The sequence below is a fragment of the Taeniopygia guttata genome, chromosome 5, assembly GCF_048771995.1.
Source record: "Taeniopygia guttata chromosome 5, bTaeGut7.mat, whole genome shotgun sequence".
In the NCBI taxonomy this organism is placed as follows: Eukaryota; Metazoa; Chordata; class Aves; order Passeriformes; family Estrildidae; genus Taeniopygia; species Taeniopygia guttata.
Genome location: NC_133030.1, coordinates 40,882,538 through 40,906,174, shown reverse-complemented (window position 1 = coordinate 40,906,174; position 23,637 = coordinate 40,882,538). Strand labels below are relative to the sequence as shown.

Here is a 23,637-nt window from a genome sequence, read left to right as displayed (position 1 = left end):
CAGACAAAGGATTAAGAATTTATTATAAAATAATAATACCTGTCCTAATGCTTACCTTAAACAAACAGATGATATAATCTTAAATCTTCATACATGGAGTGCTGATTTGGAGAAGTATTTTCCAAAGAGAAAGAAATTAGTGGATGCTTAATTACATAAGCATACACATGAAATACATGAACATTCTAGTTTACCACAGGAGCCCAGTGAAAAACAGCATCACTATTAAATGGTTCATACTTTCGGAAAACCAACCTTTTTCTTAAGAATATAAAATTGAAACACACAAGAAATACTAATACTATCCTAGAAGACTCATGCAGTCCCAGTTTCAAACTGTCAACTTCTTTCCATGCTTATATATTTGAATTATTTACATCTATGACAGACAAAAATGGAAAATTAAGCTCACTGCGCTGCCTTCACTTTTTAATATAGTGCTAACTGGAATGGTTGTTGCCTCATCCTTTCTGGAAAATATTATGGAAAAACACCATTAAAATACTTTGCCTTTCAGTACTTTAGAATATGAATGGAAAAAAAATCTAAACAAAATAACAGCTTATTTAAAAGGACAGCATACCAATCCTGGTTCTAATTATTCATCAACACAAGCACTTCAGAAGAATTAAATAGAAACAAGAGGTATACAAAAGTAACATATATCTGCAAGATAGAAAGCATACAGTGCAGTTCCAAATGTCTTTTATTACAGCTGTAGCAGTATTTCCTCTCTCTGAGGCAAAAACCCCAACCTCTTGAGTGTCTGCAGAACAACGGACACCGTACAAAGGAGCACCCCAAGGTAACTCCCACCCCACAAAAGCACCACAGCAGCACCAACACCAGTGCATTCTCTCCCTGGGCAGGACTGAGAAGTCCATCTTCTGAGCTGGAGTTCAGCTACCGAGTCCCCTCCTCAGGAACAGAAAGATTGCTGGGACCACTCTGGAGACCCAGTGGCTGCAAATCCCAATTCCTTGGTCTTGCCTTGAGAGAATTTGAAGTCAACCACCGAATCGTGGCCTTAGCTGCTGTGACAGGGTGCAAATGTTTGCTGCATGACCAAATTCACCCATTCTTCACAAAAAATCCTCCAGTCCTGGAAGAGTTTTTCCACACATAGGGCTATCCAACCTGCCTCACCTCTGGTGGTACAATAGACCAAGTTCCACTACTCCTTGGAACAGCACTAAGTCTGTTTTTGTCTCCCTTAGAGATTCAGCTAACAGTTGCCATTGACAGTACAAGGATGAAATACCATATAGTTTATGAAGAGAATGAATTTTAGCATTATTCCCATAAGATTAATTAGATTGGCAGAATCTTCTAAAATATCCTGAAACGTTTTGCCTCAGGGCACACTAAACTAAAAAACTAACTTAGGAGGGTACTCTACATAAAAACCAGTTACCTTCTCAAAGCATTTTCCCCAGGGAACAAACAGTCAGTTTTCTTAGCCCAGGTGGATGTCGAGTCTTGATTAAATGACACACTCCTCTAAAAAGAGTCACATTTCCTCCCTATCTTAGGAAACTTTATGGCATATCAGAAATCTGAGGCAACTCAAAGTAAGTTCAAACCAGTTTTGGACAGTTATAAAAACACTAGTCACAGGATAATAGAGATAGCCAATTCAAGTATTTTTTACAAGTGTAAGACTCATCTGTTAGATACTTAAAAGCTGTGAAATAAATCGTACTTTGATTGCAGAGGAGATACTTATTGTATTGTATTGTATTCTATTACTTACATATGCTTTTAAATACAAGTAGTACATGTAAAATATTCTCTTTCTTTTAAAAAGAATATAAAATATAGACAAGTGGATTAACCTTAAAAATGGATGAATGTAGCATGAGTATTATTTCAAATTTATATAATCTCACATCACTAAAAAGACTTCAAGATTTTGGTTAATAAAAGTAACTTCATTATCTGGAAACTCGATAAAAAACATTTTCCCAGAGAGCAGAGTGAAGCTGTTATCCCTGGCTTTTCTTCCCTACTGATTCTTGAACCAAAAGGAGATAAGACATATGCAGTTGGTTTCAACTAACCTATATAAATAAAAAAAGACATGAAGAAACAGAGGGCAGATAATTTTCCTCTGTTGCTGCAGCAGTTTCTTCATATTGTCACTACAAAAATTGCATCTGGTGTTTTTAATGATGGCATACTGTAAGCCAAAGAGCACTTATTGTCTTTGTCATGCTTTTGACAAAGGCACAAGAGGAGGCATAAAAATGCATGAAACAAACTGGTTTATAATAGGTTTCACCTATTCCTAAATTAAACTTAGTTGGATAAAGAACAGGTACTTTCCTCTTTATTTTTTCTCCCTAACTTGAACTAAGTGTCTTCAAGGGTCAATTCTCTCTCTATGCATCAGGAAATGTTTATGCACATATTAGCTCACCAACAGCCCCCTATCTCTTCTGCCCTCTGATATATTCTCATTTTTACATTAACAATCTTCATTTGCATTTTATTTACTAAACAATCTTCAGCCTGTTCTGTTGTCTTGTTCCTCTGTTTTAGCAGTCTTTTGTCCTCCAACTCTTTTCTTTTTCCTTTGTTTTGTCTTCTCTTTGACAATACATGCCTTTTACATTCCCCCCTGCTCACCATCTCTTTAAAATGCAAAGAAAACTGTAGAGAATCTTGTCAAAGACTGTCTCCCCTTTTTTCACAGCTTTTCTCTTCTCACCGTGCATTCTGTGAAGCAGCTTTATTCTGTGACACTCTAACTAACATTCTTTTCATTCTCATAATGAAACTATGACATACTTTCATCAGGTGTGAACAGCCAAATCATTTACCCATCCTTCAATTTTGTTGTAAACTCTTCACTGGCCTTAAAACTCAGTATTATGTATCACATAATATATAATATATATGTTGTCATATATATTGTCATTGCCAGATCTCCATTTCTAAACATTTTAAAACCAGACTGTAATTTCCATAGCCTTTAGAGATAGGAACAAATATTTGCATTTTAAACTACCTGTTGTCTTATCTGGAGCCAAAATAATATTTTAGTAGAATCAGCACTACATAGCGGTAAGGGCTACCTGTGTAGTACACTCTGTTGACAGGACCATAGTCAGCAGACAAGGGGAAGTCATTAAACCCCCCTATTTGGCTCATCTGAAGTGCTGTATCCGGTTTGACCTGCTCATGGATATCCTGAGCTAAGTCCAGTAGGTGATTCAAGATGATTAGGTCTGCAGGACATGAGTTATGAGGAGTTTGCAAGAGTTTGATTAATTGGTTTTAAAAAGAAAAGGCTAAATAGGGATTTTATTGGGTTTTAGCTGCCTTGTGAGCAAATACAGAAAAGACACAGATCCTTCTGAGAGAGACAAGCTGTAACACAGAAAACTCAGCATTATGGGTAAGAGCAAATTTTTCACAGTGAGTAAGGTCACTGGAATTAGTTGCTTAGAAAGGTTACAGAATCTCTGTAGCTGGATATGGGCAAAACTCATCTGGATATATCAACCAAATCTAACTTTGGAGATTGCCCCATTCTGAACTGGATGATATGCAATTCCTGCCTACCTATTTTGTTATTCTAAAGACTGCAACAAAATAAACCCACCAGAACTAGAATTCCTTTAAGAGAAAAAATACTAGGTTGCTTCTGCTTTACAGAGTAGGTCAGGCTTTACAGAGCCCCTGACCAACCAACAACCAAACAGCAGTGAGACACAACCAAAGACCACCCACGTGGCAGACAGGCTAAATGCCAACAGGGAGGAAACAGCGCAACAGCAGCATGTGCACAGCATTTTTAGCCTTACTGGTCTTCAGCAACAATTCTCTTCAGTTTACTACATGACTGGATGATTTGGCATTAGGCTAAATGTCAAATATTGGTTTGCACATCATCCTTCACTAAACCAAAACTGGACCACTGATACAGTTATTTTACCTGTCTTTTCTGAAAGCTCTGGCCTCAAGCCCCACAAAATCCATCCTTTCCTGACTTGTAAAACTGTCACTGTGACTAAAGAGCTCCAAAGTTAACTATGGAAATTATTCAAGAAATATGAGTCTACAGTGCTTATGTTTGCAAAATTAATTGTACGGTATACTGAAATTCCCAAATCCCCAAATCATAATTTCTTTTATCACAGAACTAAGTTGCTAGCCCAGATTTTACCATAAAAGCAAAAATAAAATCACAAAACATTATATTCACATGAAAATGTGAGGTAGTAACTCAGTGCCAAATTCAAAAACCACTAGTACAAGTAATAGCATTAAGCAGAAATTATGTCTTCTGCCAAAAACATTCCAATTGTTTGGCTGCCTTCACAGAAAGAAGTAAGACTGAACAGGGACTCAATGAAGAAAAGCAGCAGAGAAGCAGAGAAACTTGATTCATCCAGCCAACTCACATTTCTCAAGGTACCTTCAAATAGCACCATTTTTCTGACAGTAAAAATAAAAAGCATAAAGGCAACAAACAGTGTGGATATTGGAGCCTGACCAAAAACTATCATGAACACTGAACATGCAGAGGCCTGTCAGAAATGTGCCAACCTTTCAAGATTCAGTCCTGTACATGGGGACTGAGAGGGGCCTATTGGTTTCCTGCAGGGAAATACAGACCAACAGTTATGTATCTGTCAGGCTGTTTTAAACAGCACGAAAACACAGATGCGCCTCCACCACTGTCATAAAGCACCATATGCAGTGCACTGGTTCTGCCCAAATTATGCAACTGCCCCAATTCTATAGTGTATGCCTCAGCTGTGGAAAGGAATCACATCACCTGAAATTTCACAAGCTAAAAAGCTCAGAGAAATAAAATAACACTGACTCCACATTAGCCCTATTTCTTCTTTACAAGCAAATTAACTATCCTTTTCTTAGATAACTACCTGAAAAGAAAGTTATCCTTAAACTACAAGTGTAATTGCTCCCTTAACCATGCTTGCTCAGCAGTAAAAGCATGGAAACATAGTGTTGCTCATGTGTGAACACACATTTTGACTCAATAACATACAGTCTTGCCTGAACTTCAGATTTTCTTTTTTTTTTTTTAAGATTCAGCAACTAGATCCAGTACATAGTGCCTTCATTGGCTATGAATAGCAACTTCACCCAAGAAGTGGAAGTTACAGAGTAATGGATGTGTCCGTAGGATCTTCAAGATGTGTCCAAAAGAAGAGCAATGAAGCAGGGGAAGGGTCTAGAGCACAAGTCTTATGAGGAACTGCTGAGGGAGCTGTTACACTTAGCCTGGAGAGAAGGCCTTACTGCTCTCTCCAACCTGAAAGGAGGCTGTAGTGAGGCAGGGGTCTGTCTCTTCTTCCAAGAACAAGCAATAGGTCAAGAGGAAATGGTCTCAGGTTACATGAGACAAGGTGTAGATTGGATATTAGGGAAAATTTCCTCACAAAAGGGTTTGGCAAGATTTGGAACAGGCTGCTCAGGGAAATGGTGGAGTCACCATCCCTGGATGTATTTAAAAGATGCGTAGATGTGGTACTAGGGAATATGGTCTAGTGGTGGTCTTGGCAGTTCTGCATTAATGGTTGGACTTGATGATCTTAAATGTCTTTTCCAACCTAAATTATCCTATGATTTTACATTTGCTACACTCCAACAACAACATTTCTGAGCATTTTCAGCACTTAGGCATTGACTGTGTGCTTTGCAACATGCTTAACATCCATGATATATAGCATGCCTTATGTGCAGTTGCTTATTTAGGTATGATTGCTAGGTTAGTGATTTTGGAAAATTAATCCAGATGCTTCCCTGAAATTTATTGCAATATCAAAGAAATCTGAAAACCAGCACAATTCAAAATAACAAGCTACACATTCAGAAATGGTCTTGGACTCCCAGAGAAGAATAAGATATTCTGAGGTGGGCCAAAACTCAGTGAGAACCAGAGATGCCTCAGTGAAATAAATCTGTTGAGAATGTCCAGAATATAAATGTAAGCTAAAGACTGAAGAGGCTAAACCTGCAAACATTCAGCACCATTGTAATTGCTCCACTGTTTCCTGATGTTGGGCCAACAATGAAAGGTACAAGATTAAAAGGAGTCACCACAGACTGCGAATCAGTGCCAGGCAGTTGAAAACCACAGAAGAAACAAGCAAACAACAAAAAGACAAAAAATAAAAGGAAAAAAAGAGGCATTAGCTTAAGTTAGATCATCAGTCACAAAACAGATATTTCTGACAGTGGATCAATTTCTCTGCCAGACTTTAAGAAAAAAATGCAAAACATAATCACATATGAGGCTACCAATCAAACTGCTGCATTTTTTTTTATGTCAGGGAAAACATCATATTTATCCTTTACCTCTTGTTCAGAAAATATCCAAAACCTTCTTTCAGCTGAAACATACAAAAAATAAGTCAACTTCACCCAGTAGGCAGGCAATTCCTGCTGTGAAAAAAAAATCTGCCTTAAATGTTAAAAGTTACAAACAATGGAAAACTTAGTTATGAAAGGTCTTCCAAAGCAAGGTGCAGATTTTCATTTTTAAACACAAGCAGAAATGTCAGGATACACATAATGAACACTGTAATTTCTGCTCCTTTTCAGCCAATGAAATAGTCCATTTTTTTTTTAGTTTAGTATCTGAATATATGGATCATTCTCATTCTTCAATCTTTTGATTATTTATAATGATATGCAACACACAGAATGAAGAAGCTGGACAAATAAGTTTTTTAAAAGACCTGAATTTGTTCACTGGGTTTTGGAGAAAGTTCCTTTAAAACCCTTAGTAAGCACATTATTCAGCCAAAACCATGAAAGTAATTTACAGTGGAGAAGCCTGAAAGAATTCCTCTGAGAATATAAACTACAAAGAGTTTCATATAAGTTGTGGGTTACACAACTGAGAGAAAAACTTCTTAGAGGTCCTGAGTCTTAACATCAGATTCTCTCCACACAGACAAATGGATAAAAAAATCCTAGAAAAATTCATGACCTAGAATTATCTTGCAATTTTCAGCAAAATTATTCTCTTTGTGTTGTTTGTTTTTTGTTTCTTTGTTTTTTGTTTTGGTAAAAGAAAACAGATGGATATTTTATTCTTTTTTGCAAGTTCATCTTATATTCCAATAATTCCTTGCATTAATTATTCCTTGATTCATCACAATACATTCATGTTTTCATTGCCAAAACACTAGAGCTGAGACAGCAGCTGAATATTGGCCCCAGACCAGTTATTCCTGGGTGGAGCAAAGGAGTTCTAAATCCACTTACTAGAGGAAGTAAGAAAAAGCCTTTGTTAGTACTTCTGAAAGCCAGGCTCATTTTGATGGCTACTTTCTCTTGCACATAATTGTGCTGACTATTTTGAGGCTTCTTTGTCAGATGTTGTAGTTATTATGTATTTCAATGCCTGGCATCACTAAAAGATAAAAAGAAATCAAGACTTCAGAGCTATAGAAGTGTAGATGAAACAAAATCTTTTAAAAAATGGAACATCTGGCCAACAGTTCAAATACTCAGAATAATTCTGAAGATATTCCTGGACACTGTGAAGTTGCAAGACTTGCAGGCTACACAGTTTTATCTCCCTGCTGAAGGAACACCTGACAAAGTTAGGAATGTGTATTACTAGGGCATCTGTCCCTAATCATAACATTAATTAATAACATTCCTATATAACTTCCTATTTCACAGTCCAACTGAGAGGAAAGAAGAAAGTCTTCTGATATATTTTTTGAAACTCATTATAAATGAAAGCAACTTTTTTTAGTGTTGTGCTTTCGTAACTCCTTACTGTCAAAGGCAAATCTTAACAGGTCCAGACTTAAATGTAAAGAAAGAAAGGAAAGGCATAATTTTTGGTATAAGTTACGACCCTTTGACACTGCTTTCAGTGGTCTTCAATTTCTTTTAATTTCTTCCAGACTTCAAAGCCACAATATCTAATCAGTTATTCTATTCAGATTTCTGCTTATCCAAAGAACGTATTCCACTGTCTCATTTCTTCAGCTGGACTGTGCATCTGCTGAGCAGTCTGGTTTGAGAAAGGAGGTGTTGTGGAGCTCTTTTTGCAATAACTTGCTGTCTGCCTGGAAAGAGTTAAGTGAATTCAATTTAATTTACTCACCACACTGAACTTTACTGAGGTGTAAGATTATTTTTGTTTTTTATCAAAGATACTGTATATAAACTAAACCTAAGGAAAAGGTAGTTCAGTATTTATAAGGTTTTCCACAGTGCTTTCAAGACAGATTGAAAAAACCCACCTACACTCAGACATCCATTAATAGACACCTCCCTAAAAAGCTGTTTCTCAAGACATTTGAGAAGTCCAGAGACCTCATAATGACCAAACTCATGCTTTGATCCCATCTTTCTTTAATCAGATGAGCTAAAGGTTTTTTTCAAAACATTTTTGATAACATCTATTACTTTTAATGAACTTCTTTATAACTGGAGTTTAACATTAATTTGAATAAATTTCTATACAATGTGGAACAAAATTTTTATTTACAGTATAATTCTTGTATTACTAAACAGTGACACTTTCACACATTTTCTACAGGATTACAGTTTAAAAAAATCTGTCACTGGTTTTTTATTACATGTGGACTTTTAAGAGCTGAACATGTACAGGTAATTTTTAATTTCCACAACCTCTCTAATGACCTGAATGGCTGTATTATTGGTAAGAAAGTGTCATATGTTACACTAAAGGTGTTCTCAATAAAGCACCTAGTTTGATTTTTTTTTTTTTTTTTAGTTGTTAACTTTTAAGGTAAATTTGGATACAACTGGAGGGGAACCTCACTATGAAAGCAGCCTATGTTATTTATAGTAACTTTTCTCTAGTGCAAGACAGTGAATGTTTGCCAAAAGAATTGTACATCCAGGAGGGTTTTTGAAATATGAAAGATACTTTTAAACTATGAAGAGAATTATAATTTTTGCCTAATATTTAGTAACCTTCAGATACTGTAATTCCACTTCAGATCCTGGAAAAACATTCCGGAGACAAATATTAGTCTACCACTGGATAGTGAAGAGGAGGAACAAAATTACATTTCAAGGGGAAACTGTTTTAATTAGAGTTACCTTGTACACCTGCACAGCAGTCACCTTCAGTACACTGTGCGAAGTGTTACACCCCACAACTGTTTATTCTTGCTACCATCAAATTCTGAATCCATAAAGCAAGAATCTTAAGATTGCTTCCAGGCATATTTAGATCACCCTCCATTTATGCTGCTGTAGTGCAGAAAACTAACTTAAACACCCTTAACTGGTTGACTGTACATGCTACAATAATAGTCTCTAGAAACACCCATGGCACCCTAATCCATAACCTTTATGACAAAGGAATCCTTCATGGATGCTTCATTCTTTTATATTTCAGGATACATGAACCAACAGAAGGACAGGGTCCATTACTGCCCTTTCACAATTGCATTGAATCAGGAATGGCCTCACTATGATCCTGAAAGAAATCCAATTGTATCAAAAATAAAAGGTGAATCTATTCTCACAGGTAGCTGTATTTCTGTACAGCTCTTTCTGTATCTGTACTTCTGCAGTCTAATCAATTTTTAGCACTTGGAAAGAAAGCCTGATTACATGGAAGCAGACCTCAGCGATCTCATCATCAGCCCAGCAGATGAAAGCTGCTGAGCTACTGCCTGTGCAGTAGCTTATCAAGCACTATACTAGAATTCCATGGTTGTTAAACCACTTGTCATGCAAAACCATTCACCCTGAATCCTACCTGAGAAATCAAAGATCAGATTCTGACCCAGCAGCACTGGCCTTTCCTTTGCTGAAGCAGAATAAGTTGGAAGATTATAAAAAAACTTACAATTCTGGAAGAAAACAAAAGACCATTTGTAATGCCAGCATTTACCTAGAAGAGCTGCTCAGTGACACCAGTTCCTCACCCTGTAGATACAGAGTCACTACTCACTGCCACAACTCTCTGACATATCTAACTCAGTAACAGTGCAAATTCCTGACCTCAGCGACACTGGTACTTTGGCAGAAGCCCAAAAAAGCTGAACTCTGCAAAACACAACAAGTGCAGAACTCCTTGCTGCCAAACAAAGTCAGCTGATGAAGACATGTTTTGGAAGTCACCACTTGTGAAAAATGTCCAGCTTGATGAAATACTTGTCAGGTCTAATAACACTTTTTTGTGAAGCAGATGCCATGTCACGGACTCTGTTTTTTATTGTCCTAGGACTCAAAAGCTCCAATACACTACACATAAAAAAACCTCATTACTGAACACTACAGCTTATTTATTAAATGAGTGTGGTAAGGTGAATAGCAGTTCACTATCTACATGTTTCAAATTCTGACTTGAAATTGAGTTACTGAGAGGGTGTCTTCTTCTTTAGTTCAAGCTGACCCAGATGCTCAGCTGAGGTACCCAACACAGAGTCACTTCTGTGAGAATCTAGAATCAATTTTATTGTCCTTTCCAGTCTGAAAAATAGTTAAATTTCCTTCCCTTGAAGACATACCAGAGATTTGATTCTGGATAGAAAAAGCCTTCCTGATAGGAAGTAACTTACTACAGAAATGTACTATTAAATCATGGGCTCCATCATCTAATTGGCATTTGGATCCATCAACATCTCCAGTACATGCAAGACACTTTGAAGAGGACCAATCTAATTTCACAGTGTTACTGTGCCAATAGACCCATTCTCACTCACAAACCTCAAGTAAGTTTTGCATTAATCTCTACTTAGCAAAGGTATGTGAATTTGGCTACAGAAAATATAGGGGAGGATGCTGAGAGCATTGGTACCTATTCACTCCTTTGAAAAACCAGAACTACTCTAAGATCTAACACAATAATGCAAGTAAAGAATGTGTCGTAGGAAAGATGGTGCTTATCAGTTTAATTTCATTCATTTTGTATTTTCTGCAGGAGCAATATGTTTTGCAAGTGAAGGAGTTTCCTTTTACTGACCTTGGCATTCATCAGGAACATACAGTGATTTATATCAAGAATTCCAGGCCTTTATCTGATCTTATAAATAAATGTAAAATACATAAAACAATTATTCCAGTGTAAAATTGAATTTTATCACACTGTAGTCAGCTTTTGTCTATGATACATATTTCTATGTTTGAATACAATTCAAAATTAATAATAGGTATAATTTATTTTCTGACTTTTCATTATCTTGACATTTTAACAATCTTTTTTTTATATACTCAGGCTTTAGTTTTATCTAGGGCTTCAACCCCACAGTTCCTTTTTAGACATGTACAATGTGTCTTTCAGAATATCCATTCAAGGAATAAGCCTGCTAAAAGAACACACTGGCCATTTAACAGACCAAGAAAAATTATTAAAAAGAGCAGAGCTTTATAACACAGAAAAACACCAGATTAAGGAGAAAATTTAGCACTGCATGTAAATGACAGGAAAAAAGACATATTAGAAGAAATCACAAGTTACAGTGAAGAATTAGAAGTAAAAAGTAGAGTTCTGAAATTAGTGATTCTGGAAAATTATTAATAGACAGCTTAGATGTAATTTTTAATAGCTAAGAGAGACAACCAAGGAAGTCTTCTTCGTATTAAAGAGCAGTAACAACTTTACATTGAATGCTATAGCATTAGCAATTTAATATGGAGATTAGTCTTATCTGGACATGAGGCTTTCAGTACTTTACAAGTAATTTTTTGGCCTTAAATGTGATTTATACAAATGCACCGATCTAATAGTTTTCTTTATTTTCTTAATTCAATTAATTAAGTTCAAATAACCATCCTCAATGTTTTACTACCTCAGACATACATATGTTGACTTCAAAGAAAGTATGTCTCAAGTCAAGCTCTCACCACCATGTAATGCTTAAGTAGACTTCATAAGCAAATGGTACAGTTTACACAGAAGACATCACTTAAAGCAAAAAGCTCAGAATTAGAGACGGTCATATAGGAAATGAAAACAAAAAGAGACACAGACATACACAATACAGCATGAGAGAATATCCTAGAAGGACTGTAATGAACAAATACAAAAAATGTAATGACTATATGAGCTGACAGCAGAAGTGTCATTTTCCATACAGGACAAGAAGTCCACAGCCACTGCACAAAGCCAGACTGGCCACAGCACAGCTGTTAGTGCAGCAGCAGCAGGATTCCTTCACGTCTGCAGCAATGAAGCTGCTCACTGGGCCTTTGTGATTACAAGAGGAATATGATAACCACGGTGGTCTAGACTGCTACAAGTAAAAACAACATGCCCCAAAAAGAGTGGTCCTTGGTCTGAAGTGGCTGTGGTCAGGATGAGGCATGTTTAGGAGGCAGTCCCTCGAATACCTTGTGATAAACACATGTGGAGAAAATAACACGAAAGAACAGTGTAGTTAACTGAATAAAAGGTTAAAGAAAATAAACAATATTTTTGCAGCTTAGCATTTCTTTGTGAACTGCTGGTGCAACTCTATGCTTGACAGAAAAGCTATGAGGCTTTTGGTAGCTTGACAAGACAATTTACAAGCTTGAATGAAATGTTCAGCTTAAGGAATTAGAATAAATCTGATGACTGATGTGCTACTGAACGTGACAGACTGTCATCTGTTTTAAACAGGATCTCTGTAGGATGTACTGAAAGCAAGATTTTCCCATTACTTTAAACATACTAAGACTTTTCCCAATGAATTCTGGCTAATCTATTAAGACAAAAGAGAGCCTCAAACTCTTGGCATTTCAATAAAATAACAAAATAGCCATTTGGTTTACTTGCATAATTAATTCATGCTGATACTGTACTTCTGTGATTAATTTACAACAAGTCACAAACGTATACAATAAAAAAATACTCTAAATTCCTGAATTAAGTATAAAATTATAAAACATGCACAATAAGAGATTAAAGCAGCTTATCTAAACACTATTTGTACACAGACTTTCACATCTAGAAATATCAAATTGTTTATTTGTTATCAAAGCGGATTTCATACAAAAATAGATACAGGCATTCTTTCATAGCTTTTAAAAATCAAGAAAAAATTATTGAAAAACTTACAGTCAAATGGTATTGCAACACACAGCTAGGGTTATATATAAAAAAACCTTTAATTTTAATTTTATTTTTTTTTAATTAAAAAAAATTAAAACAATACTTTCATTATATACATAGACACACATATAAACAATGTAAAATAAGATTAAAATCCTTGAATGTAATTTACGCTATTTTAAAAGCTATATAAGCAAAAAAAACTTTGGCAAGATCTAGGCTGAAACAAGAATTTCCTTCCACATAAATAGTCCCTGTAGGAATTACTAAGGTATTTTACCATCTCCTTATCCTAGAGATAATGACTCAAATCTGTCCTACAAATACAAAATATGGAAAAAAATGATTTTGTGACATCCACTTGGAATCTGTAACTTAGATACAGGGAATGGGCAAAACTGCTCATTGGTGGATAAAGCGCAGTAACATCAGTTTGAGCTACACTGTATTTGCAAAGCTGAGCAGGGAAGCCAGCACAACTCCTCAGCTCCAAAGGGGAATACAGTCTCCAAATGGGAATAAGAATGAAACCACCCCCAATGTCATTCAACCTTCAGAAAAGGCTAAGTGTCAGAAGTGCATATAATTTAAAATACATTAGTTATCAGGTGAATTTCCCTATTAGCTGATTAATTTGTTTTCAACTATAATTTCATGTACCACATTTCTAAGAATGAATAGCTTGTTTAGCTCATAAATGTCAGTATTAGACTGATTTACCTTGCTAGTTCTCTTTACTGCTATACCAGAGCACCACAATTACTGGTAATTGGCCCAGCAGAAAAACTGTTTCTAGCCATGAGCCAGATTGCAAGTGTAATATCACATGTATTTCACTGACAGAATAGAGTTAAGATTTTGAAAGATGCTTTGCCATTACAGCTTGTGAGCTTATAAATAAATAAATAAATTGCTAAACTCAGAATATTAAAGCTTTGCCCACTCCTGCTGCCAAGACACTAATTTAGGTCATAAGAAAAGTTCAAAGACCTCAGTCAAAATAATTTTGCTTATAAGACTGCAGCTACGTCTCCCTTTATCCCCCATTTGCACACAGAAACCACTCAGACCTCAGAAGACCAAGAGACGTTTTCCAAACAGTTTTACAGCTCATCAATACAGAAGATCACAAGCCTCTGCACAAGCTAATGTTTTGTTCTGTGTTTGGCAGGAGTCCTTTACATGCTCAGTTACCATAATCTCCTTCCCCACATAATGTAACCTGTTAACAAAAACCACTGTGACAAGGATAAAATGTCATGCTAGAGGCAACTATCAGTAGGTCTTTGAGGTACTCTACACAGTCAGCAGAAAAATGTATTACCTATGCTTATATCCGAATTACAAATTAATCTGTTTCAGTTACCACCTGTGATCTTTTGGATTGAGAGAGAACCAGAGCCTAGAAGCTCTGATACGTCCCAAAGCTTTTCACAATTGCTAGCTCTACATTTCTATCATCTTCCCTGGGTCAAAACATCAGTCCTCACTACAAGCCTTGCTATTCAACATGTGCTGTACTTCCCTGCTGAATGCTTCAGGCAGTATATAAATCTCTCAAAGGACTCAGGTGCTGATACATAAGGAATGCTGAATGCACAGAGGTGGTCTCCACTTTCTTCAGAGCAACTGCCAAATTCAACTGATGCATCAAGCACAGAAAAACATTGGTTATCAGTCATCTTTTCATGATGTTCTCCATGCACTGGCAGGTGCAAGACTCGGTGTTTCTGTATTTTGTTTTTTAAAAACATTTAAAGGCCAAGTTTAGTGAAGGCTTGTCTTATTTCCCTCACCTTTGAATGACCAGTATATCCACTCTGTTGACTTTACTACTCATTTTATGCATCATACAATATTATTAAGCCTTTCTTTTTCTTCTAAGGGCAAACATTCATTGGAATGTAATTTTCTGAACATTTTGTCTTTTCAGCTCTACTCTGTATTTCACTGAAAGATTTACTGTCAAATTCTTCTGAAAAAAACTCACTCCTTTGCAAAGAAAACATCCTTTTAACAAGAACATGAGCTAAACTTCATAACCATGCCCTTGAGAGGCAGGGAAAGCTCATTTTCATAAACACTCAAGTCAAATACTTATAGTCTGCTACAGCTTCCTATTTGTGCTAATATCACTGCCTCTGGTACTAACTAAATCAAAAGTCAAACAACACAAAAACATGATGGCTCAGAACAAAATGGCATGATCATTCTTGAACAAAACAATGGTGGCTTAAGACATCACTAAGGCTAATATATATGTTGCAACTTCATTCATATGTGAGAATTCACTGCTGTATAGGAGTAAAATTTCCTCTAAATTATTACTGGAATTTAAATTGAGACTTGCTTAAGTAAATTGTATTTATATAAATTTATAAATTCCTCCCTTACAAATTTAAGCTATCATCAATGCTGCTACAAATTTTAAAAATGCTTTTCATAACACATTCTAGAAGAGTATTTTTACTATTGAAAAGATATTACTACTTGTACTGACTCTGATTTGGATGCCATTAACTCCTTTTGTAACAGCACGCATGGTACTTTGGTGTTTTGGGGTTATAGCTAGAACAGTGTTGATAACATACAAATACTCTGAATATTACATACACTGCTTCCACAGCATCAAGGCTATTGTTTCCCACCAACTGTCCCTCCAGAGAGCAGCTTGGGCATGGGCAAGAAGTTGTGAGGGGACAAACCAGCCAAAATGATATTCCACAGCATAAAATGTCATGCTTAGCAATGGAAACTGGGTAAAGCAAAGAAAGGGGGTACGTAGTTTTTCTTCCAAAGCAGCAGCTCTCTAAGACTGGCTGGACCATGGTACTCTGCAGGTGAGAGGTGGTGAGTGACTCCGTTTGCATAAATTTTTGTTGGTTTTAGTTTTGTTTGGTTGGTTTGTTCTTCTTTTTCCTTTGCTTATTAAACTTTCACTGTCTTGGAACATGAGTTTGCTTCTGTTCCCCTTACTTTCCTCCTCAGCCTGCTGGGGAGGGCTGCAAGTGAGCAGCTGTGCTGGTGTTTAGCTGCTGGCTGGGGTTAACCCCACACATGACTGGTTTTTTTTTCCTTTCAAAGCACAGGGATGTTTATAGCTGTGATTTGTGTCTGATTTTTAAAACATTCACTGAAACAATAACAAATTGGAATACCATCTAGAGCTTCCTCTCTGGAGTGCAACAAATAATGGGGTTTGAATGACTGGAGTGCTGTAATACTTTGGTACCACAGCGTAGTTTGGGTTGGAAGGGATCTTGAAGATCACCTATTCCAAGCCCCTGCCATGGCTAGGGAAACCTACCACTAGATCCGGTTGCTCAAAGCCCCATCCAACTACATACTATGTGAAAGAAAATCCGTAATCTCATTTTTGCAAACCATAAGCAAAAGTGACTATTAACCATTAAAACAAATAAAGCAAACAAAATGATACATTCCAGCAGAATTCTAACTGAATAATTTATTTTTGAAAAATGCTTTCACAATCTCACTTCTATGTCCATTCCCTAACATCTGAATGCCAGTTTAACACACATAATGAACAGCAGGTAGAAACACATTTCCAAAGATTATTTCAGATTGCAATTTAGCCCAGTATTCATACAGTCATCAGACAAATTGTCAGGCTTTAAGAATGACTTAATTTTTCTTTTGAGATTTAAGGTACAGTACAGCAGTGTTACTGTGCAGAAATATTAGTCAGAGCAAAAACACCAGGGACCCACACCCTTCCCATTGTTTTGAAATGTAAACATTAAGACACTTGGAATTTCAAATAAAAAATGCAGGGCATATGTTATAGAAATGGCGTACCTGTTGCAATCACTGAATAGTCCTAATCTCTCAGATATTTCAAGCACAGACTTATTGGAAAAAACTCAGTAAAATCCCCCACAAGAATAATTTGTGTTATCATTATCCCTCAAAAATTTTCCTCCTTTCTCCCTATAAAATTAAGAACCGAATTTCAGATTTTGAAATAAAATTAACATCTTGCTGTTTAAGAACGGTTCTCACACTAGAGTAACTTGGCTATATACAAAACTGCATCAGGTATATCGATTTCTAAATAAAGTTGCAAAAAACTTGGGCATTTTTCGCAGTTCTACAAGTGGCCGACACAAATGTCAACAAACCCAGTCCACTGTATCATTAAGTTGAGCCACGTAACACAGCTCTAGGCTCGGGGTGTGGACACACAGAGTGCAAAGGAGGCAATATGCAAGATTAACTACGGCTGATTTTGAATTTCTGAACTGCTCTATTCAATAATTTTCTATACTCCAAGATACGTTTTTAAAAAGATCAGCAGTTAGCATATATGAAAAACAAAAATACAAAACTAAATCCCAAAACTTGGATTTTAATCTGCTTTGTAAGTTTCTTAAGAGCTTTCCAGAGGTCCCGTTTTCGATGGTTTCAAGCAAGATTTGCCTAAGGACATGCGGATGGCTCAGAAGTTAACAGAAAAAACGTGGCAAGCCGCACAGGCTTGCAGCACTCTGGGACAGACCTGCTATTTCACCCGATCGCCTGCCCGTCATGAACACCACAGAGCTGTCCCTGAGCATCTCGGCACACAGTCACTGCCTTGACTTGCACAGCTAAGAGCAGGCATTTAATTTTAAACCCATATTCATTTCTATGAATAAAACATATCGCAGACGCAGGCTCAAGAAGCCGCTCCCGCCTGGCGCTCCGGCCAGAGGCGGCAGGTTCGCTCGGCAGCCTGCTCAAAGCTGGCTGCTGGCACAGGGCTCCATCTACCGGCGTGCGGTCCCACACACCGCTGGGAGCAGCTGGTGGGGGGCGAAAGGAATCAAAATATCAACAGCTATTTCACATCTCTGTTTGCTAATAAGATATTCAGAAGACATAATGTGAGACTATTCAGAAAACACTACAATTTCAGAAGAAAACAATCAACGAACTACATTCACTCCCATGTTTGGTTGAAACTGTTGTACATGTATGAAATCTTTTGTTATCCTTTAATATTTGTAAAATATGTCTCAGAAACTGTTATAAAGATGCAGCATATGACTATACGCTCCCAATTCAGATGTGAAGCTTTATTGTTCCTCTTAATGCAAGAAAATAAGCAAACACAAATAACTCTCCAAAGCTATTGAAAACTAGATCGCAATTTAAGGCATTAGAGGTGGTCTTTTTCATTAAAAAAGGAAACTCTCCAAACATGCAAAAACAAAATTTCAGAAGGCGACTGCTGTCTGTATTCAAGGGTATTTCTGCACAGCAGGGGCTGCAGCTATACTATGTCTAAATTTAAAGATTAATTTTACTACTGCTGTCACACAGAGTATTTCTCAAATTGAGCCAATCAAACCTTGCCTTAATAACCCCATCGTGCCTTCAGTTCATGTCTGGGAGTGAAAAAGAGCGGTATCTTTTCCTCCCCAGGGCCCTTTGTACCCATCAGCCAAGGCTGCTGAGCTCTGGCTGCAAAAGTGCAGGATAAAGAGAAAGAAGAAGCAGGGTTACATCTTTTGTGCAGCACTCAGTAGGTGCCTGAGTTTGCCAAGGGCCAACAGCTGGCTGAGCAGTCAGCCCAGTTCTGTTCTCCAAGGCTTGTCTAGCAAGATCAGCACTTAGAACCTGGTGCAAGCAAAGAGACAGTGCAGGAAATGTACAGCAAGTTCCACCCCTCCACCCCATTTCTTTTCTTTAAAACATCCTGCCTCACACTCAACATGCTGAAGGCAGCTGAGGAGGGTAAGGGAATCCTTGAAATATCCACATCCCTCAGACAATACCTGAACACAGGAAAAGATACGACAAATTTAGTCAGGAACACCTGAAAACAACCAACAGGCAGTCACAGCAAGAAGACAGGAATTGAGCACAGAGCAGTAAAACCAAGACTCTATGTATTATTCTATAAAGCAAGGAGAACTGGTGAACAAGGCCATCATCATCAGAAAATTCACATAGCTCCTCCTGTGGCTCAAATTTTTCAACATAGTTTGTCCCCCATAAATGACAATTGAAGAGACTAATGGAAAAGACAATCTCCTACAATGAACTTTACACAGCACCACAAAATGAGAACAGAATACTGTCTTTTTTTCTTTGTTTTAAATTTTAACCTGAAGGAAAAGCAAATTTTAAAGCTCGAAAGTGGCTTTTCCACTTGCTAAATTTAAATTTCAATGAAAATGCACTTTAAAATAAAACTGAGCAGACCTATGGGTTTGCTGATGTCTCTTTAAGGAACAATGACATCAATGCAGGCTACACTTGAGAAGGATATAGGTGTGGAACTACATCCTTTTTCATCATAGTCAGGTGCAAAGGGAAAAGTTAAACTTCAAGATTCCTGTGGTTTAATGAAAATAAATACCATTACAAACAGATCCAAGAACACAGACGCATTAAATACTGTTTGTTTTTCTTCAGATATAGATCATGGGAATGAAGATATTTAACTACTTCAAGGTTAATTTTTATTTCATTTTAATCTGGTTAAAGTCAGCAATCTCCTAGTATCATGACAACTAGCAGAAGCAAAAAAACCAACCAAACAAACAAAAAAAGATAAAAAAGTGGAAAAAAGTGAACAAGCGCCTGTGAATTGCTATCTAAGTATTTGATTGGCCTGCTTTCATTACACTAAGCAATTGAATGTTTATCATAGTTCCTGTATCACTCATCTAGTAATATTTGTAAGAAAGAAAATAAAAATAAGAACATATTTCTGTAGTTTTACAAGAAAAGCTACATAAATTTTAATAAATCTTAAAATTTTGGTGGGTGTTCCACAGTGCCAATTTCCTCATTACAAGGAAGGCACCAAGCAGCAAACTGATCACACAGCACTTATGTAAAATCTCGGAAAAGGACAACCACATCCTAATACTCTGCCATAAGAGCAAATGGAAAAACCGCCTGTGCACACACAAGAGGCACGCTACAGAAGTACATGATGAACAACACTGCTTTGTTTCTCATGCTTGTGTGTAAAAATTTACAGAGCAAATTTAACACATTCCCACCCCCTAATCACTTAATGCCTAAAATTCCTATAGAACCTGAAATTTTATTTACTTGAATGTGAATCACAAGAACACATTGAGAAGCAGCATTGTAAAGCAAGTCCAACTGCAGACCACAGAAATTTTAAGAACACTATATAAGGAAACTAAGTTGTGACTTTCTAAAAGTAATACTAATAACTTTATTAAACTATGCTGTGGATAATAATGATTTTATTATATCAATACCACTAATGATGGAATGGGATAATTTCAGCAACTACAACAAGCATAAATTTTAATATCTGACACAACACTGCATTAGATATGTATCTTCACATTTTGCCATATAATTGCTCTCAAACAGCACATTGTCTCCTTCCTCCGTGGGGAGAGAACTCCTCACATTCTTCCCCTGCTTCAGCATGGGGTTCCTCCCGCAGAAGAAAATCCTTCATAAACTTCAACATGATTGCTCCCCACAGACTAATTATTCACAAACTGCTCCAGCATGAGTCCCTTCCACGTGGTTCAATCTTTAATGAACAAGCTCCTCCAGTGTGGGTCTCTCTTGGCTCCCTGCCACCAGCAAACCTGCTCTATCATCAGCGTGCCAGGAGCCTGGTACAGCACAGGTTTCCCATGTGGTCACAGCCTCCTTTGGGCACAGACACCTCCTCCAGTGTGGCATCTTCTCTGGGCTGCAGGGGCACAGCTGCCTCACCATGGTGTGCACAAGGAATCTCTTCTGTGGTGGCTGGAGCACCTCCTCCATCTCCTTCGTCACTCTCCTTGGGGTATGCAGAGTTTTTTCTCTCATGCATTCTAACTCCCCTCTCCAGCCGCAAGTGAATTCCCAGTCCTCACCCCTTTCTTCACTCCATTATCCCAGAGGCGCTGCCACTGCTGCTCACAGGGTTGGCCTTGGCCAGCAGTGGATCTATCTTGAAGCTGGCTGGCATTGGCTCTGTCAGACATGAGGGAAGCTTCTAGCAGCTTCTCACAGAAGATCCTCTGTAGCTCCCCTGCTAAAGAACCTTGCTACATAAAGCCAAAATACGTATAAACTATTTTCAAAATTCTAATATATAATATTATTTACTATACCAAAGGCCACCACTCCACAGAAACTGTCAGTTTGCATTTTAACTTGTCCCTAAAGGACAAAGGTCCACATCAAGAATCATAATGGAAAACAGTAGCCTGCTGTTAAGAAGCAAGCAGGGAGCTTCCTCACAAAACTAGGAGGGAGCATGCCAAGCATCCTGTCATTTAAAAAACTGGTGGCTGAAAGCAGCAGAGAATGATCTTAACAACTGAGCAGTCACACTGTTTATTTCCATAGCTGTAGCTGTTCTGCAAAAAAAGGTTCAATACTCCAGTCTTCTTACTTCTTCAAAACCATCTTTCTTTCAAAGGAAAAGGAAAAAGGCAGCAGTCATACTTACAGGAATATCTGTCAGTTGCAACATTAGCTTGTAGTTAAATCTGTCAATAGTTGTCAGCCCAGAAGGGTTGGTTGTTTGTTTCAAAGGTAAGTTTCAAAACATCAATTGCCCACATAGGGTAACAGAGTAAAAGTGACAAGAAGCTTCTGCATTTATTTGGGTGATCTGCACTAAAGTGAGCATCAAGTCAGATCACCAATTCGTAGCTTAAAAGCATTGCACTATTGCATTTCACTGCTATCAACACACAGCATCTGTTCTGCCCTATGTTTGGCAGACTAAAAAGTAGGTAGCATAAAGATCCATTAGGATATCTCTCAGGTTCACAACTAATTTTACACAAATCTGTGATGTATAGGCAGGATGCTCTTTCCCTTCACCCTCAGATCATGTGTATCTTCTTGCTTTAAATTCTAATGAATAATTTGTTGATTCTTTCCCTAGAGAACTATTGAACATGTATTTTCCCTTCTCCCCTAACCGCTTCTAGCAAGATCTGAAAACTCCCTTACTTTTTTACTAACCTAGGTGCTCTCCGAAACTAAAACCCCCACAAACTTCAAAAAGCAAACATGTGGGTCATGTGGCATCAGCATCATACTATTTCTGCCAGTAATACAATGTGCTGGATTTTTCTTGCTACAAGAGAAATACTAAGCATGAAATAAAACCTTGTTTTGCTTCTTACTGGTCAGGGAATAAGTTTAATACCCTTATAATGCATTTCTAATTTAGCAGCGTCTAGAATGACTTCTAACAAGCAGGGAGATAGATTAACAGGATGTGAAGAAAAGTAACATTTCATTATCCCAAACAGGTAAACTAATGACTAAAAGAGAAATTAAGTAAATCCAGAAACAAAGAAAGCAAACAATCAAAAAGGCAAGAAATATAATTAGTTATCATGTGAAAACTGGAGAAGAGATTTTTGAAACTTAATTTGTTACCCACTACTATTGGGCAGTAGTCACCATTACAAACTGTAAGGAACTTGCAGTATCGTTGCAAGAAAACCTGAAATACCTACAGAAAGTAGCAGCAACTGTTCCTGTCTTCTTAAATCCTATACATAATTTCATGTCCCAGTCCCTCTCTTCACTTTTCATACTGCAACCAGAACTGCAGTAACTTAGCTGGACAGGCAAGACAAGTTTATCACTTTCAAGATCCCGAAATCAGTGCTAATCCCTTTATCAGTGACAGAACAGAAGAGCTCACAGCCATCAAATTGATGGCACCTCACTGGTGTACATAGCTCTATCTCACACAGCTGAAAAACCTTGTCATGAATTACAACATTATGGGTACTAAACACCAAAATAAAACAGAACTACCACATAAGCAGCATGTTTAACTGGCATGACAGTTTTAACTCTTGTTAAACCTTATGAGATTTATAAGCTAGTCCCCACAACATATTTAAATAAACAAAATCTAAAACAAGTGGTTTCGAGTTAAACCAGAGTTGTACATTCCCAGAGCAGAACTGGTCAAGCACAGATGCACAAGGACAAGATCAAGGCAAGCACATCATTGCACTTCCCTAAAACTCACAGATCCTAGAACCTCCAAGAGTTGCAGCTCTGAGATCTTCTGACCCAGAAAGCACATTGCTGTGGTTAACCGATTTTTCTTCCACTGCTAAAGCATTGCAATTTAAGACTGTTCTAACTGGAGTTAGAACTTGCTAGAATATTCAAAAGCAACAACAGTGCTGCAGGACACTCCGAATTCCCAAACTCTGGCCGCATAAACTCTTACAGCAACCCAGCTCCAATCACTTCAACCCTCTGAAGTTGTACCTAGACCCAGCTGTAGTTTTTCCACGGACAAACATCAAACATCAGAAGGTGTGCTGTCTCAGGTAAAACAGTCCTTTGGGTACATTTACTGAATGTTTTTCTCCCAAACTCTTCACACTGAGAAACCATAGCCTTTTTTTTTCCTCAGAAGAAATAGACCCTCACATCATCATCAAGAATTCTGATTAGCAGGAATTACAACAGGAGCTGAGGTATACAGTTCATTGGGATTTCCTAAGAAGCTTTAAGTCATAAATACTCAAAAAAAAAGCACAAACTTTATTTTGGCAAGGTCTTTTGGTGCAGTTTTTTCCTCTTTTTTTTTTTTTTTTTTTTTTAAACGCATTACTACAATGTTGAGCATCTTCCAC

The 23,637-nt window shown here is 37.3% G+C and overlaps 1 protein-coding gene across 7 annotated transcripts in view; it reads right to left on the bottom strand.

The window, feature by feature from the left end:
• Positions 1–23,637, bottom strand: part of MIPOL1 (mirror-image polydactyly 1) — a 185,893-nt gene that overhangs the window by 159,009 nt on the left and 3,247 nt on the right. For 4 of the 7 annotated variants that reach the window (XM_072930225.1, XM_072930226.1, XM_072930224.1 and 1 more), the window contains exon 2: positions 56–101. The exons of 2 other annotated variants lie outside the window; for them this stretch is intronic. The gene's annotated coding sequence lies outside the window, so the exon portion shown is untranslated. Of the gene's footprint in view, positions 1–55; positions 23,619–23,637 lie in introns of those variants that run through there. One more of the 7 variants, XM_072930222.1, reaches the window with a different exon arrangement.